A 16,374-nucleotide genomic window follows, 5' to 3' on the forward strand; every position below is an offset into this window, starting at 1 on the left:
GGAGCTCTGGTCTCCCCTCACCGGGACTGTCTGGAGCTCTGGTCTCCACTCACCGGGACTGTCTGGAGCTCTGGTCTCCCCTCACCGGTACTGTCTGGAGCTCTGGTCTCCCCTCACTGGGACTGTCTGGAGCTCTGGTCTCCCCTCACCGGGATTGTCTGGAGCTCCGGTCTCCCCTCACCGGGACTGTCTGGAGCTCTGGTCTCCACTCACCGGGACTGTCTGGAGCTCTGGTCTCCACTCACCAGGACTGTCTGGAACTTTGGTCTCCCCTCGCCAGGACAGTCTGGAGCTCTGGTCTCCCCTCACCGGGACTGTCTGGAGCTCTGGTCTCCCCTCACCGGGACTGTCTGGAGCTCTGGTCTCCCCTCACCGGGACTGTTTGGAGCTCTGGTCTCCCCTCACCGGGACTGTCTGGAGCTCTGGTCTCCCCTCACCGGGACTGTCTGGAGCTCTGGTCTCCCCTCACTGGGACTGTCTGGAGCTCTGGTCTCCCCTCACTGGGACTGTCTGGAGCTCTGGTCTCCCCTCACCGGGACTGTCTGGAGCTCCGGTCTCCCCTCACCGGGACTGTCTGGAGCTCTGGTCTCCACTCACCGGGACTGTCTGGAGCTCTGGTCTCCACTCACCAGGACTGTCTGGTACTTTGGTCTCCCCTCGCCGGGACTGTCTGGAGCTCCGGTCTCCGCTCCCCGGGACTGTCTGGAGCTCCGGTCTCCACTCACCGGGACTGTCTGGAGCTCCGGTCTCCCCTCGCCAGGACTGTCTGGAGCTCTGGTCTCCCCTCACCAGGACTGTCTGGAGCTCCGGTCTCCCCTCCCCGGGACTGTCTGGAGCTCCGGTCTCCCCTCACCGGGACTGTCTGGAGCTCTGGTCTCCACTCACCAGGACTGTCTGGAACTTTGGTCTCCCCTCGCCAGGACTGTCTGGAGCTCTGGTCTCCCCTCACCGGGACTGTCTGGAGCTCTGGTCTCCACTCACCGGGACTGTCTGGAGCTCTGGTCTCCCCTCACCGGGACTGTTTGGAGCTCTGGTCTCCCCTCACCGGGACTGTCTGGAGCTCTGGTCTCCCCTCACCGGGACTGTCTGGAGCTCTGGTCTCCCCTCACTGGGACTGTCTGGAGCTCTGGTCTCCCCTCACTGGGACTGTCTGGAGCTCTGGTCTCCCCTCACCGGGACTGTCTGGAGCTCCGGTCTCCCCTCACCGGGACTGTCTGGAGCTCTGGTCTCCACTCACCGGGACTGTCTGGAGCTCTGGTCTCCACTCACCAGGACTGTCTGGAACTTTGGTCTCCCCTCGCCGGGACTGTCTGGAGCTCTGGTCTCCACTCCCCGGGACTGTCTGGAGCTCTGGTCTCCACTCACCGGGACCGTCTGGAGCTCTGGTCTCCACTCACCAGGACTGTCTGGAACTTTGGTCTCCCCTCGCCGGGACTGTCTGGAACTTTGGTCTCCACTCACCGGGAGTGTCTGGAACTTTGGTCTCCCCTCGCCGGGACTGTCTGGAGCTCTGGTCTCCACTCACCAGGACTGTCTGGAACTTTGGTCTCCACTCACCGGGAGTGTCTGGAACTTTGGTCTCCCTTCGCCGGGCCTGTCTGGAGCTCTGGTCTCCGCTCCCCGGGACTGTCTGGAGCTCTGGTCTCCGCTCCCCGGGACTGTCTGGAGCTCTGGTCTCCGCTCCCCGGGACTGTCTGGAGCTCCAGTCTCCACTCACTGGGACTGTCTGGAACTTTGGTCTCCACTCATCAGGACTGTCTGGAACTTTGGTCTCCACTCACTGGGACTGTCTGGAACTTTGGTCTCCACTCACTGGGACTGTCTGGAACTTTGGTCTCCACTCACTGGGACTGTCTGGAGCTCCGGTCTCCACTCACTGGGACTGTCTGAACCCTGTATCTTCTGACTCAGTGGTGGGAATCCTTTCCCCAAAAACTATTTCAGTTCTATTTATAAAACCACTGTTCATTGTGGGATTAGAAATAGTTCAACCCTGTTTGGGGTTTACAGCTCCTAAAAAATAAGTAGATGAATACAATGCTATGCCATACAGAAGTACCATCAGTACGACTGTGATCTTAGGATAAACAAAGAAAAAACTTACATTTCTGTATCGCCTTTCATGCCCTTAGGATGCCCCAAAGCGCTTTACAGCCAGTGAAGTGTAGTCACTGTTATAATGTAGGAAACACAGCAGCCAAGTTGCACACAAGGTCCCACAAACAGCAATGTTTTAGTGATGTTGGTTGAGGGATAAATATTGGCCAGGGCATCGAGGAGAACTCTCCTGCTCTTCTTCAAAATTGTGGGATTTTTATGTTCACCTGAGCAGACAGGACGTTGGCTTAACGTCTCATCTGAAACCGGCACCTCTGACAGTGCAGCACCCCCTCAGTGCTGCGCTGGAGTAGCTTTATGTTTAAGTATTATTTTGGAGGAAATGTGTAGACAATTTCATATGAGAGATTATGCCTCACTGAGCTAGAGAAAAAACAACTATAACAATGAATGAAGTGCATCGTGGTGACCTACTGTTTCCTGAATCTGGTTTTGAGTTAGTTCTGTAATTTTTGGATTCCTGAAATTACTGTTACTGATAATAGCTAGCCAAAGCTTATCACATTTATATGATATTTCCTTGTTAGCTATTTTAACAGACGCTAAATCATGGGGTAGATCCTGACTTTGTGCGATAGTGTAAAACGGGTGACAGCGAATCGACAGCCCGTTTTACATCTCTCCTCGTTGACTTCAATGGAAATAAAAATGTGGAGCGGTGTAAACTGGGCAGTCGGTTCGCTATCGCCTGCTTTACACTATCGCACAAAGTCAAAATCTGCCCCATTTATTTTAAATGGGTTAACACCTCCCCTAAAATATCAGATGAAAGGATATCATTCGAACCTGTAAACATTCATCCACCAATGGGTGCCAACGGTAGCATCTGGGTTTTGATCTGAAAATGAATCACTAATATTGTGGTGTACAGTATAAAACTAACTCTTCATTATGGTCACTGTCACAGAGTCATCGGAAGAGAGTTGATATATCGCACTAACCTCATGGTTTGCCATCTTGTGATCCAGGGTCTGATGTACTTCTTTGGATCTCACAAGGAATAAGTTCTTCTATCGTGGCGCACAGTTTGACACTCGAGTTGAGGGGGTCGGATTTTGTCTTTACCTCCTGGGCATTAAGGATCGCAGAGAGGAAAATCTGCTGGGGCGGATCACCTGCCAATCACTGAACCGACCTGATCTTCCTTCCGTTGACATTAATGGCAGGAAACTCTGGCGGGTTGTGTTAGGGGTGTGTGATCCTCCCTCATGGGGGTTAAAGAACCGCAGGGAGTGTGGGGGACATCCCAGCATAAGTACCACAACCACCAACCCCAGCATGCTTTATGGAGAGGAACAATTGGGCAAGGGATGGAATAATTACCAGTCTCCCAAGCAGATTGTTCCAGGATATAGTTCACCGACAGGCTCTGTGGATGTGTACTGCATGGAATCAGGCCATTCGACCCAACCAGTCCGTGTTGGTGTTTATCCGCCACATGAGCAATATCCTAATCCTATGTCTCTCCCTGTTCCCAGATCCCTTTATCCCTCCTTCCTTTAACCATCGATCGAATCTATTCTTAAATGTTGACATGAGGAGCTGATATTGACCTTCAAGTGTTACACGGTTCTAATTTGTTTCGCTCTGCTCTGCACCTGGATCCCAAGTGCTACAAGCATTCAATTCATTTGCATAATTATTCACAACTCCAGGTGCAAACTCAGATGGGTCTAAGGAAAAACACCACTGGAGGAGAGGAAAAATGTGTGTAAGTCAGATTTAAAGGAATAAGGAAGGAGACAAAAATTTAGAAAGCTTCTGGAGTCCATTAAAAGGCATCTCAACCCATTTGGAACCCTTGCCAAGGCTGAAAGGACTGGAGATTGAGAAATGGCAGCCAGGGTGATGGAAAAAAGACCTGTAGGGGCAGGCAGGCAGGCATCTGCAGACAAGTTGGGGTGATGCTGCATGAGCTCCTCGAGAGGAGTGTCCGTCTCTCCACAGCCCCATCCCATAGGGCGACGCTGCAGCAAAACTGCAAGAAGGTGCAGCCAGGTTTCAGGCCACAGCTGGCTGCTCCTGCCCCTGCACATGTGGAAACTCCACGCTGCATTGCAGAAGATGGCATCGGACTCTCTGCTGATCCAGACCCTGAGAAGGCCAGTTCCCATTGTCTTTCCCAGGCGGGTTTGCCAGGCTCTGTAGATATGGTTGGTGGTGCAGGTGCAGCTAAACAGGCAACGCTGCCTGCCGTTCGCCCTGGCCTGACTTCTTTTATGCAATACCATGTAAAGCATGGCATGTTGTGTTCGGGATGCTTCTGATATTGTATAAAAATTTCGACCTGCCCACAAACCAGCCGTGCCTCTGCACTGGGTAATATCATTAGTTCTGCGTTAGCATCCCAAGCACCAGATGAAAATTGGGCCCCTTAGAGTTTGAGGCTGATTGAATTTTGAAAACAAAAAAGAAAGTGGACTTTACTCCTGACTGTTTGAGGTATTGTGCAAACAGCAAAAATATGACAAGCATTTCGATATGGTGCTGGTATATTTATTTTGGCAACACTGAAGTATTATTCCTCTGAACTGGATCGGCATTATCAAGTAGTGGCCAAAACATATTGCTTAAAATTTTCCTTCCTGTCCTCCCACCTCCTTGGCTAGATGAGTGGTGCTTAAAGATTTGCTTTTCATTTATTTCACATCCACTATCTCCCTCCAGGCTGTAACCTTGCAGTTAATGATTCACAGAGTCTTCCTAACTGAGAGATCACTGCTGTCTCCTTATCTCCCAAATTGGACCTGATGGTTATTCACATTGTTCCTACTGTCAGAAAATAGCTGTTGACCTTTAAAATAGCACTGCTTGTTTGTTCATTTGTATAAATATCTGTGGAATGTTCAGCTCATTAATGTTTCTGCTGAAATAACTGAAAGCCAATCTGCTTTGCATAGATGGTGAACTGAGTTAGATTATCTGCGGCAAATTCCACAGTAGAAATGCAGAACAATGTTAACTCATTCAGTGGCAAATGGCTCGAAGAACAATTTGTTTTTCAGCTGGGTAATACAGCAGACAGCAGTTACAAAGAAAAAGGGAAATAGGACATGCTGGAAATAAGCAGCAGATCTGTCAGCACCCGTGGAGAGAACAGGGAGGGTGAATGTTTCAGGTGTAACCCTGTATTGCAAATGAAAACCATAGTAAAATATTTTACCAGGGTGGGAGAGGGAAACAACAGGTTTCAAGTGCAAGAGGGAATGTTAGTGAGTTTAATGGCAAACTGCTCAATGATACCTGCAAACTAACGAAAGCTGACACATCGCCAGAGAAGGTGACCACTCCCCAAGGGTCCTGAATAAACCCCCGTGACACATGAAAACAAGGCATTACATTGAAAGTGCAGCTGGTCATGGGTTTGTAACTCAAGTTGTAGGTGTATCAAACACTCCTTCACTCAAAGTACACAGAATTACATAGAATCTACAGCACAGAAACAGGCCATTTGGCCCAACTGCTCTATGCTGGTGTTTCTCCACCTTATGAACCTCTTCCCACTCTAATTACCTCTAGCTACCCTGTCCCCCCATATCCTTCTATTCCTTTCTCCCTATGTATGTATCAAGCCTTCCCTTAAATGTGTCAATGCTATCTGCTTCAACCACTCCATGTGACAGAGAATTCCACGTACTCACCACTCTCTATGTAATTTTATTATTTGTGAATGCACAAGTGGTACAATAAAGGTAGGGAAAAAATACAAACTACAAAGTAGGAAAATAACTATCCAAAGTACCAAGGGACTCGGGGAGGCATCATCAATCATTCAGGAGCCTCAGGGTCAGCATTGCACAGTCTGCAAAGTCTTCCTGGTCGACCAACGTGAAATGAACAGCTATTCAATAGATTCAGCTGCACCACAGCTACACAGAGAGCTGTTCCTACGTCCCCAGATGTGGTCATTTGCCACAAGCCTTTCCAACACACATCTAAAATGATTGAGCTTGCACCAAGATGGCACGGCAGCTTGAAGCCAGACTGTCTCTCAGCAAGCTGGATGATGAGGAAGAGGTTACTCACAGAAGGAGCAACTCCGCCATTCTGTTCACCATAATGAGGCAGTTCCCGGAGAGTAGTGAGCCCCTGGAATACATTGCCGGCTGGTGTGGTCGGTGCTGACTCTCTGCCTTCAAGAGGGAGCTGGACTGGTTCCTGACTGGGGCAGTGATCGCATCATATAGAAGGTTAGTGTCTTTATAGATAACATTTGGTCCATGTGATCTCCTGGACTGGTTTCGATCGTCTGAGGGAGTCGGAGAGGAATTTTACAGGGTATTTTTTCCCTTATTGGCTCTGGGTTTTTTATGTTTTTTTTTGCCTCTCTCAGGAGATTACATGGCTGCGGGGGAGGGGGGGGGAGGGGGGCGGTGAGTAGGTGAGGGGGAGAAGTTGGGGGAGGAAAGAAGTGTCCAGTCATGATGCTTCGGCCATCATGGTGTGGGGCAGGCTTGATAGACCAGCTGGTCTTTTCCCGCCCATCAATTTTGTATGTTTGTATGTTCGTATGGAGATGGTTGGTAGCATTGTCCAGATTGGTCGTTTTCTGATGAGTCAGTGGTGAGGAGCCTCCCATAGACCTTTAAAAAGTGGCAATTGTGGCATCTCCTGGATTTTCTCAGGAAAGTTCTTTGTTCCAATAAACACCTGATGGTAGGAGGCCCTATATTTGAGAGGACTGCCATTTGTTGGCCTCATAGTCCCTGTTATTATTCTGATTGTTTGATTTGATTATACATCAACTAGTTTTGTGTGGGAAGAGTTTAACCACATAGGAACACAATATTCTCCAATGAGTAGCGGAGAGTAACGCCGAGCTGTGCAATGTTTGTGCATCAACTCCCCAGGTTGAGCCTGTAAGCTTATTTAGAAGGCTATTTCTGCTCTTGATCTTCTCAGATACCTTGGTGAGGAAGTCCTTGTAGACAAGTGTATGATCTAGGGTTACTCCTAGATATATTGGCTTTGGGTCAAGTGCCAGCCATTCTCCTTTTAAGAAGAAGTTATGTTCTTGTGAAGCGTTGGTATGATTAAGATTGAAGAATTACGACACCATTTCCAACATACTGGGATTAAGTCTCCACTTCTTGCAACAGTCATTGATGGTTGCCATGCCATTGTTCAAGTTGTCCTAAATGTTTTTGAAGTCTCAGTCTCTTGAAGCTAAGGTCAGGGAAGTAGTCCTGCCTCCACCATGCGGGAAATAATGTGGCCGGTTGCTTAGGAGCATTCAAGAGATATAGGTCATCTATAGAAGCCCAATCTGTAAGATCCAGTCCATTTTTATCATATTCTCTGTAGCTCCATGAGGTGTGGTGGCTGTTGAAGTCTCCAGTGTAGATGGATGTTGATGTGTTGGTGAAGGTGAGAGATTCCAGGCTTCATCAGGAGGTTTATAAATATCCGCAACTTTAAATTGGCCGACTCTTGCAATATCACCGTGAAGTCACATCAACAAAATCAGACTTCACCTAAGTGGGTGGCTCTTCCTGAAGATTGTAACAACGTCATAGCCTCTTATTATAAACCAACTGTCTTTCTTGGAGACAGATAATATCAACTTTATGACAGGCTCTCTATAACTGAGCCCCTCGACATTGAATTGAATGAAAGGCAAAGAGCCAACGTAAAGTGCTCCAGTTCCACAGTATCCGGGCTCTGAGTTGTCCAGATTTGGTCTGTTGTTTATAGCATTGAAAGGCCTCAGCAGATTTCACGCCAGCTGAGATAAATGTTCTTTTAGCCCCGTTGGGCCTCCAGAGGACTCTGCACTGCAATAGAAGAGCTAATTGCCTTGGTCTGGGTGGCCTCCATCAGTACACCCTTGCAGACGCTCACAACCCACTACAGCTTTGCATAAGACCCCCTCCCTGGAATTTGGGGCAGGGTCTCCGGCCTCCAGCAAGGGCGGGCGGGTCTTTGCCCCACCGCTGAGCAGGCCCCAGGAATTTCCAGGCCTTGGTCTTTCTCTACTCAGGGCTGATAGTCTGCTTGGTAACAACGTTGAACTTATCAATGATGAGAAAATATTAGGAATGACGTTTCTGATCAGTGAGAATGACATTAATTGCTTGCCCATTTAGCTTTATGGAGCCAAGTTTATATTTAACAATAACATACATCAAAAGATCAAATGGGCAATTCTCATTCCAGTGATTTAAGGTGTTTACAATCAGTTCTTATGATGTAAGGTCCCTCTGATCAGTATAAGGACTACACAATGTGAGCAGGTGCATGAGTGAGTCTTTATAACTGGCTATAAACTTTGAAGATTTGGCAGACTTCGAGATGAAATAAGAGTTTCAGATAAGTTCTATTATGCCTTTATTATGGTCAATGTCTATTTTCAAAAAAGTTAATTTGAGAAAATTCCATTTGTAATTCTAGAGAATTCTTAGTGAAATTCTAGACAGTTGTCCAGTAACCAATTGTTTTGATGCTTTTCCAGCATTTTTCTAACATCAGTCACTTGCTTTCCCGCTTTTATTCACCCCTTTTTGCTGGTTTCATTTTATCTTTCAGCCCTGGAGTGTTTATTCCCACTTCCCTCCTCCTGTGCCCTCCAGTTATTGGCATGTTGTCAGCCTCCAGTTTCCATGGATTTTTATTTGTGTGTGTTTCTTTTCCTTTTTCTGCATAGACAGTTTAGCGTTCTTCACCTTTGTCTCCCCCCTGTATTTTGCACAGATCCTTTTACATAAAACATTGAGAATAGAAATTGTAGCAGAGGAGAAGGTCATTCAGCTCTTTGTGCTTTTGCACAGGGCTTTTTCCCACTTTCTCCCCAGACTAATCTCATTTTCCTGCCTTCTCCTGAAATGAATCCGTTTCCTGCCTTCTCACCATACCTTCTCAATCTTTGTCATAAATCCTCTTCTGTCCACTTTTGGTCTTGTCCTACTTCAGACCTCATTCAGACCTCAATCCTTTGATGGGTTATAGATGAAAAAAACCAACTTCACCATCAAGATCATTTTTTGTTTAGTCATAGTCTCCTTGCTTGGTTTGGCAAGACTCTTTCGATGATTACTCAAACATCTTCTGTCAGTTTTCTGATATCTCAAATGTTTTGCTTTCCCTTCACTGCTCTATTTCCTCCTAACCAATTCCTAGGGCTGCCTACTTCAGTTTATTCCTCATTAGCCCCTGTATCTGCTGTGGAATTGCAATGTCACAAGTTTACATAGGCAATTTCCATTATAAATGTGGACATTGGAATTTATAATGGCAATACAAAAATTAGGATGGAATGTGTAACTTTAAAATGGGGACTAAATTATATCTGCACACCATAGCCCATGAACTCTCACCCTCTGACCTCACTTCACCTGAGGGCTACACTTGGTCTTGACTCCCCATGTGCAATGTCACGGGACTAGTACAAAGAAAAATTGCAGAGGGAAATTGGAAATAAAAACAAAGCATGTTGTTGGTGCACTGAAGGTCAGGCAGCACGCGAAAGACAAAAATCGGTTAATGTTTGAGGTGGAACTTTCCTCAGCAGTGAAACCTGCAGATGTACTGTTCTTTCACTTGCTAACTGACTTGATGTGGACTTCTAGTATTCATTGAAGTGCTGATGGGGATGGAAATGGAAGGTAGGAACAGGAGTAGGCCATTCAGCCCCTCTGGCCTGTTCCACCATTCAATTAGATCGTGGCTGATCTGTACCTCAACTCCATTCACCGCCTTTGCTCCGTATCCCTTGATACTTTACCGAACAAAAATCTATCGCTCTCAGTCTTGAAAATTTCAATTGGCCCACAACCCTTTGTGTGACAAAGTGCTTCCTGATTTCCCTCCTGAACGGCCCGGCTCTAATTTTAAGATTATGTCCCCTCGTTCTGGAATCCCCCACCAGAGGAACTAGTTTCTCTGATTCTATCCTCTCGAATTGCTTTATCATTTTAAACCTCTCGATCAGATGACCCTTCAATCTTCTAAACTTATTTTTAGGAATGTTAATTTCAAGCTTTAGGAGAAATGTGCTGTTGCCATGTCAACCATTGTAAAATATTTAATACACATCATGATTCATGTTACACACTTGGACGGGAGAGATTAATACGCCAGGATTCCAGTATAAAGCTGCTCTTGAATCCATGGCTCCTGAAGTGCGTTTTGGTGCCAGATTTGCACTGAAAATGCATTATTCAGAGTTTGAGCTGGCAATAAGCATTTGACACTGGGAATAAAGTCTCCAAAGTAAACAGGGATCTGGAGCATGCACTAGTGTCAGTCATTCCCACTCCGATGAACTCAAGTGGGAATTTGAGATCCACTTTCACATTGATGGTGGGCAATTGTAGATGTAGAATCCTGCTGCAGACAGATAGCCAAAGGCAATGGCCACCCTCTCCAAGCAATGCCCAGCTCGAAACTTGAGTCCTTCCGGGAGAGAGGAAATTGGAGCTGTGGAATTCAAGTGTCTCCTACAAATATTGGAAATACGGCAACCAATTTGCGCACAGCAAGGCCCCACAAACAGCAATAAAATGAATGACCAGATAATCTGTTTATTGTGCTGTTGTTTGAGGGATAAATATTGGCCAGGACGTCGTGGAGAACTCCCCTACTCTTTTCTTTGAAAAGTGCCATGGGATCTTTTACATCCATCTGATATATATATATATATATATATAGATATATAGATACATATATACACTGAAACCCAAAATGCTAAGAGCGCATAAACAATAATAAACTCATTGATCTGTTGAGTGTGAGACAATCTGTAATCCAGCATGTGGCCACTTAATTTTTTTAGTCTTTATTATGATATAGTTATAAAAAACTCACAAAGCTACAAGTGAGGCTCGCGGTGCTTACACAAATACAGGGGGCTTGCTGATTTATGCAAACTCTTTTAGCTTCACCCTCACAACAGGCCATTTCATCAGAACCCGCCCTGGATTCCTGCAGTTGCCTCCAAACTCGCCTTTAGCCTCTTTCTTTCTCTCTCTGAGAGCTGTCTGTCTGAAGAGTAACCGTTAGTCGTTAAAGAGTTACACCAGTTGTTCTTTCACAAGCTTAGAATTTTTGCGAGGTTTCTTGTTCCAAGCAGGCTGTTTGCCCCGCTAACTTCTTCTTCAGTTTGTTGCTGTCTACAAAGCGGGTATCCATGGAAACAGAATTCCTCCACTTTACTTGGCCTGGCCAAACTAAATACAACTAAAATTTCACCGCACCGTTTAAAGCAAAAGTCATAGAAAAAAGACAAAATGTTCTGCATTTCATCTGTTTAGATTTCTTGCTGCTGATCAAATTTGATATTTCTTTTAACAGCACAGTGCCATTTCACAAGGGAATACCTCATGACATTGCTAACTTGTCTCAATTTCCGAATTAGGAGCGACACAACAAACCGCACATGGTTTGCATTAATGACCCTGGTATTCGAAAATCCCAGGATACAGCTCACTGCTAATTTTTATTAACCGTTTTTTTTCTTTTCTTGCTATTTCTGTGCTTAACGCAAGGATTAGCAGGGCTGAAGAATGTTTTTCTGATACCAGTCTTATTACACTTTGGAAGTGGGTATGGAATGAAGACGGATTTACTGGGATGGATTTTCCTCAGAATTACTGCCCATTTTCGGGCAAGTTTTGGGGCACTGAACAGATTAAAATGAATGTTTCTCCTGCCTCCCTGAAACCTCATTGCGCCTGATGTTCGCTCCTCCACGGCCCCCCCATTCGCAATCGCCTGCCTCTTCCCTCTAGCAGTGAGCTGCCTTTCCGTGCTCCAAGCTCGCTGACCAGATGTTGATGAGGCCGGATCTCTCACCGATCACATCAGGCAGCCAGTGACCAATGTCCGCCAGAGTTGAAAATCGGCCCCATTTTTTCCTTTCTCCAGTTTCTTCCCCTTCTCATACCTGTGCCGGGATACAGTTCCACGGGATCAAACTGCCCTTCAGCTCCTTGTCCAGTTCTACGTGGGAATCGAGCTGTTCTGTCGTAGGGGAGATAGCAGCTGAGCCCAGTCCATCCTTTTTTCCCTTCTGAGCCCAACATTTCTACCACTGCCCCTGGCTGAGACCAGCACTGACCACTGTCCCAACCTGGAACCTTCCTGGTCTGTGACTCCCACCACGTGTAGCTCATTTTTACGGTGTTAATCTCCCTCATTGCCCAGTTCTTATACCACAGAACTGTGGTTGGAAGCAGCCTTGAAGACAACACTGTGCAGAACTCCCCTCATACACCATGAAACTGATTCATTGATATTAACAATGAGTATTGCCAATCTAACATTCCCATTAGAGTTGGACGTATTCCAGGAGATTCCATCACATGACTTTCCATCTCCAACAGTCCCGCCATTGGTCGTCCAACAGATCCATTCTCGCGACGCCCCACCTTCCCACGCCAACCGGAAAATATACAGACTCTTCATTACCCAATTGGATGATTCTTGACTGTCAATCAAACAGTCTTTTCTCCCATCTCTGATAATTTCCGTTTCTTCCCTATGATTTTTCTCCCGGATTACACGCAGCAGTGTCCGGGAGATTAATCTTTAATTCCTGGAGACTCCAGGACAATCTGGAAGGGTTGGTGAACCCTAGCTCCCCTTCATAAGGTTCATTAGATCAAAACTTCATCAAGTCACAGCAGGGAGCTCCACACAAAGGGGAGTAGTCATTGAACAGCATTTGAACCCGGGCAGTGATGGCACGAGGCACCTCCTAAATTGGTCCCCGGACCTCATCTATCATAATCTCAGCCAGCTGTGGACATCATTCAGGTGTCCCAATGCAGCTTGCCTATCAGGGCCGAATCAATCCTGCTGCTTCCAAGGTCCACAGGGAGGGGAGGGGAGGAGAGGAGAGGAGATGAGGAGGGGGGTGAGCACCGACTGACAGCGAGCCTGCAGTTGCTTTGTGAAGTCAGGAGAAGCAGTTCTGCTCCTTCTGACTCCATAAAAAACAAACCTCAGTGTTTTTGGGGGCCTTTCTTTGAGCGGCTTCCAGTGGCCCCTTTAAATAATTCTGTTTAGGCAGCTCAAGACATTGCAAGCTCCGACCAGTCTAACTGAATGTAGGAGTCCCAGTCAGAAATGGACAGTATTGAAATGAGGCCTGTGGTCATTTCAAGCAGCCGCTAGGGCTGCCTAAAGAAGTCCCTGACCAATTTAGCAGCAGTCCGAACACTGGTGCAGATCAGGAGTGGGCCTCTGACCTGCTAAATTGGTTATCATTGCCCCCATTTAACACCTGAAAACGGGTTCAAATATGTTGAATTAATGCCCCAGTGTCTCCTTCCAGTCTATCTCCAAACAGTTCAAAAGTCACAAGTAGGAATGATTGAGAAACACCAATGGGTGTGCAGGTCCCTGAAGTGCATAGAGTGAAATGCTGGAAAGATAAAAAAGGGAGACTTGCAATTACATTCCTCCTTTCTGAGCTGATACTCGTGGGGTCCATGGAAATGAGCCCAACATGTGGGCAGCATACAAAAGTACAAAACATAGAGCTGGTTGCCCTGAATTCACTCCTACAGGCTTTGGCAGAGCTTCCAGCCGCTGCCTTTGACCCCTCCACAACCCCAGCTCATTTCCCTGGGTTGGGGGTCATTATGCATTTGTGATGGGCTGCTGACGAGATGCTCACCAGCGGCCTCAACTGAGGCGGTTGTCCAGCCAGACTACGGTCGCAGCACCAGGAGGGGTCACAGGGTCCGGGGCTTGTGGGCACAAGCAACATTTCAGGCGTAGCTCTGGCACTTTCTTAAGGGAAGGCTGCCCAGGCCCTTCCTGTACCCCAGCCACATCCTCCTTGGGTCCTGTCTTATGGGGATGATCTGATCTGCCTTGGGGTCCAGGCCACTTCTTTGGCCTGTATCCCACTGATGGGGCCCACACCTCACCTGACGACTTATACTAACCTCCCAATGATATATTGAGTCCCAACTGAGCCGAAGAACAGGAACTCCTGGTGTAGGAAGACTCCCATCACTGGCTCCACTCCCCCAAAAGTTCCTACCATTTTCCAGAAAGTTCTGCCAGTCTCCCGCTGGGGTTACAGCAGGAGACCAGTGGAAGGGGTTTCAGCCCTCCTGTCAGGTGCAGTGCTACTTTTGTACGCTCCCCACATTTCCATGGCTTGTTTCCATGGACCCCAAGAATATCAGCTCTGAAAGGCACAATGTAAATGCAAGTTCCTTCCTTTTTCTCCAGCATTTCACTTTATACACTTCAGGGAGAGTGGCTTTTGTCCCATCAGTGTGGGCCCATTCAAATCTGGGTCTCAAAGATGAAAGGACATTGACTAAGTCAGTACTTGAGTTTGTTTCCTCGTCAAAAGCAGCCAGTCTGAAGCAAAAGCCTATTCTACCTAATTGCCTGCATAATCCCTTACTCCTTATTTAAGGTGATTCTTGTATTACCATTTTCCAGAAGGTTCTGCCAGTCTCCCGCTGGATTTACAGCAGGAGACCAGCGGAAGGGATTTCTGGTTCCTCCCACTTGCTCCTTATAACCGTGATGAAGCACTGATCAAAATCAGCCTGGGAGCAGACACTCAGTGTGGAACTGACCATTGTGAAGCTCCATTCTCTGGACATCATCAATAGGTGTGATGCAGGCTGAGGATAGGAGCTGATTCGTTCCCATCATTGGAGCAGAATTTCACAATATTGACACATTCGGGGGAATATGGGATGTCAGCTCCCAACAGTTCTGAAGTGTAAAATAATGCAACAGATGGACAATTTAGGGACACCAATCAGTGTACTGGATCTCCCTTTAAGGATTGTGGGCCAATTCAGTATGAAGACATTTCCTCTTTGAAGTGCAGTTTCATGACCCAACAAGGTTATTTAGAACTGCTCAAGGCCACAGACCTTGTTTCCAATTAAAGTGAATGGGGTCTCAGCTGGACAACTGCTAGTGTAATCGGGCAGGGAGTTCAGTATCTTTTTGACGAAGACCGCAATAAAGAGCAGTGTCCTTGTCAAGACCCTACCTGAAATTAACCATCTACTTACTCATAACCCAAAGCTGGTGCGCTGTAAACTCAGGCCTAGATATCATGGGGCAGAAGTTCTGCTGAGGACTACTGCGGACTGAAGCTGGTCCGTGGACCATATTACAGCTGTTTTAGCTCAGATACACGTGTTCAGCACCCCTCACCATTGACATCACTGCCATCTTCCGTGTCAGCTGTGGCTCAGTGGGTAGCACTCTGTCCTCTGAGTCAGAATGTTCTGGGTTCAAGTCCCACTCTTGAGACTTAAGCACATAATCCAGGCTGACACTCCAGTGCAGTACTGAGGGAGTAGTGTCAGAGGCACCCCCTTTCAGGGGCGATGTTAAACCAAGGCCCTGTCTGCCCTCTCAGGTGGGTGTAAAAGATCCCATGGCACTAAGAGCAGGGGAGTTCTCCCCAGTGTCCTGGCCAATATTTATCCCTCAACCAACATCACTGAAACAGATTATCTGGACATTGTCGTTTGTGGGATCTTACTGTGTGCAAATTGGCTGCTGCGTTTCCAACAGTTACTACACTTCAAAAAGTACTTAATTGGCTGTAAAGTACTTTGGGACATCCTGAGGTCATTAAAGGTACTATATAAATGCAAGTCTTTCTTTCATTATCTCAAGATCACAGTCATACTGATGGTACATCTGTAAGGCATAGCATTTTATTTATTTATGTAATTACTTTTTAGGATCTGCAAACCCCAAACAGGGTTGAACTATTTCTAATTGCAGAATGATCAGTAGTTTTATAAATAGAACTGAAATAGTCTCTGGGAAAAACAAAAATCTACATCGCTATGTGTGAAAAGTTAAAAGCAAAACATTTTTCAATTTTTTTTGTAATTCTTATGGAATTCAAGCACTTTCAAAAATCTTGGCATTCGACACTGTGAAGGAAAAGTTTGCACTTGAATTACATTTATGGAATGTTATTATCTTGAAGTTATCTCCGCTTTGTGTGAAAGTTCAAGGTATCTTAAATGTGATCTCAGAAGACAAATGCACCACCGGCAAGTCATTTTTCATGAATTCACTCATTTCGTTCAGCTTGCAGGATCGGTGAGTGAGCCAAAGACCACCAAAGAGTTTTGAGACACTGTGCCATTCCTCCGCTCAGTTGACAGGAGGAATTCTCACTGCACCCGTTTTCAAAGCATGTAAACTAAAGACAGGAGCCATATGCTCCCTATGGATGCTAGACGAGATCTTGCTGCGGCTGATAAAGCAAGGACTTACATTTATATAGCGCCTTTCACGACCTCAGGACGT

This window comes from Heptranchias perlo, unplaced genomic scaffold (genome assembly GCF_035084215.1).
Source record: "Heptranchias perlo isolate sHepPer1 unplaced genomic scaffold, sHepPer1.hap1 HAP1_SCAFFOLD_165, whole genome shotgun sequence".
Taxonomy (NCBI): domain Eukaryota; kingdom Metazoa; phylum Chordata; class Chondrichthyes; order Hexanchiformes; family Hexanchidae; genus Heptranchias; species Heptranchias perlo.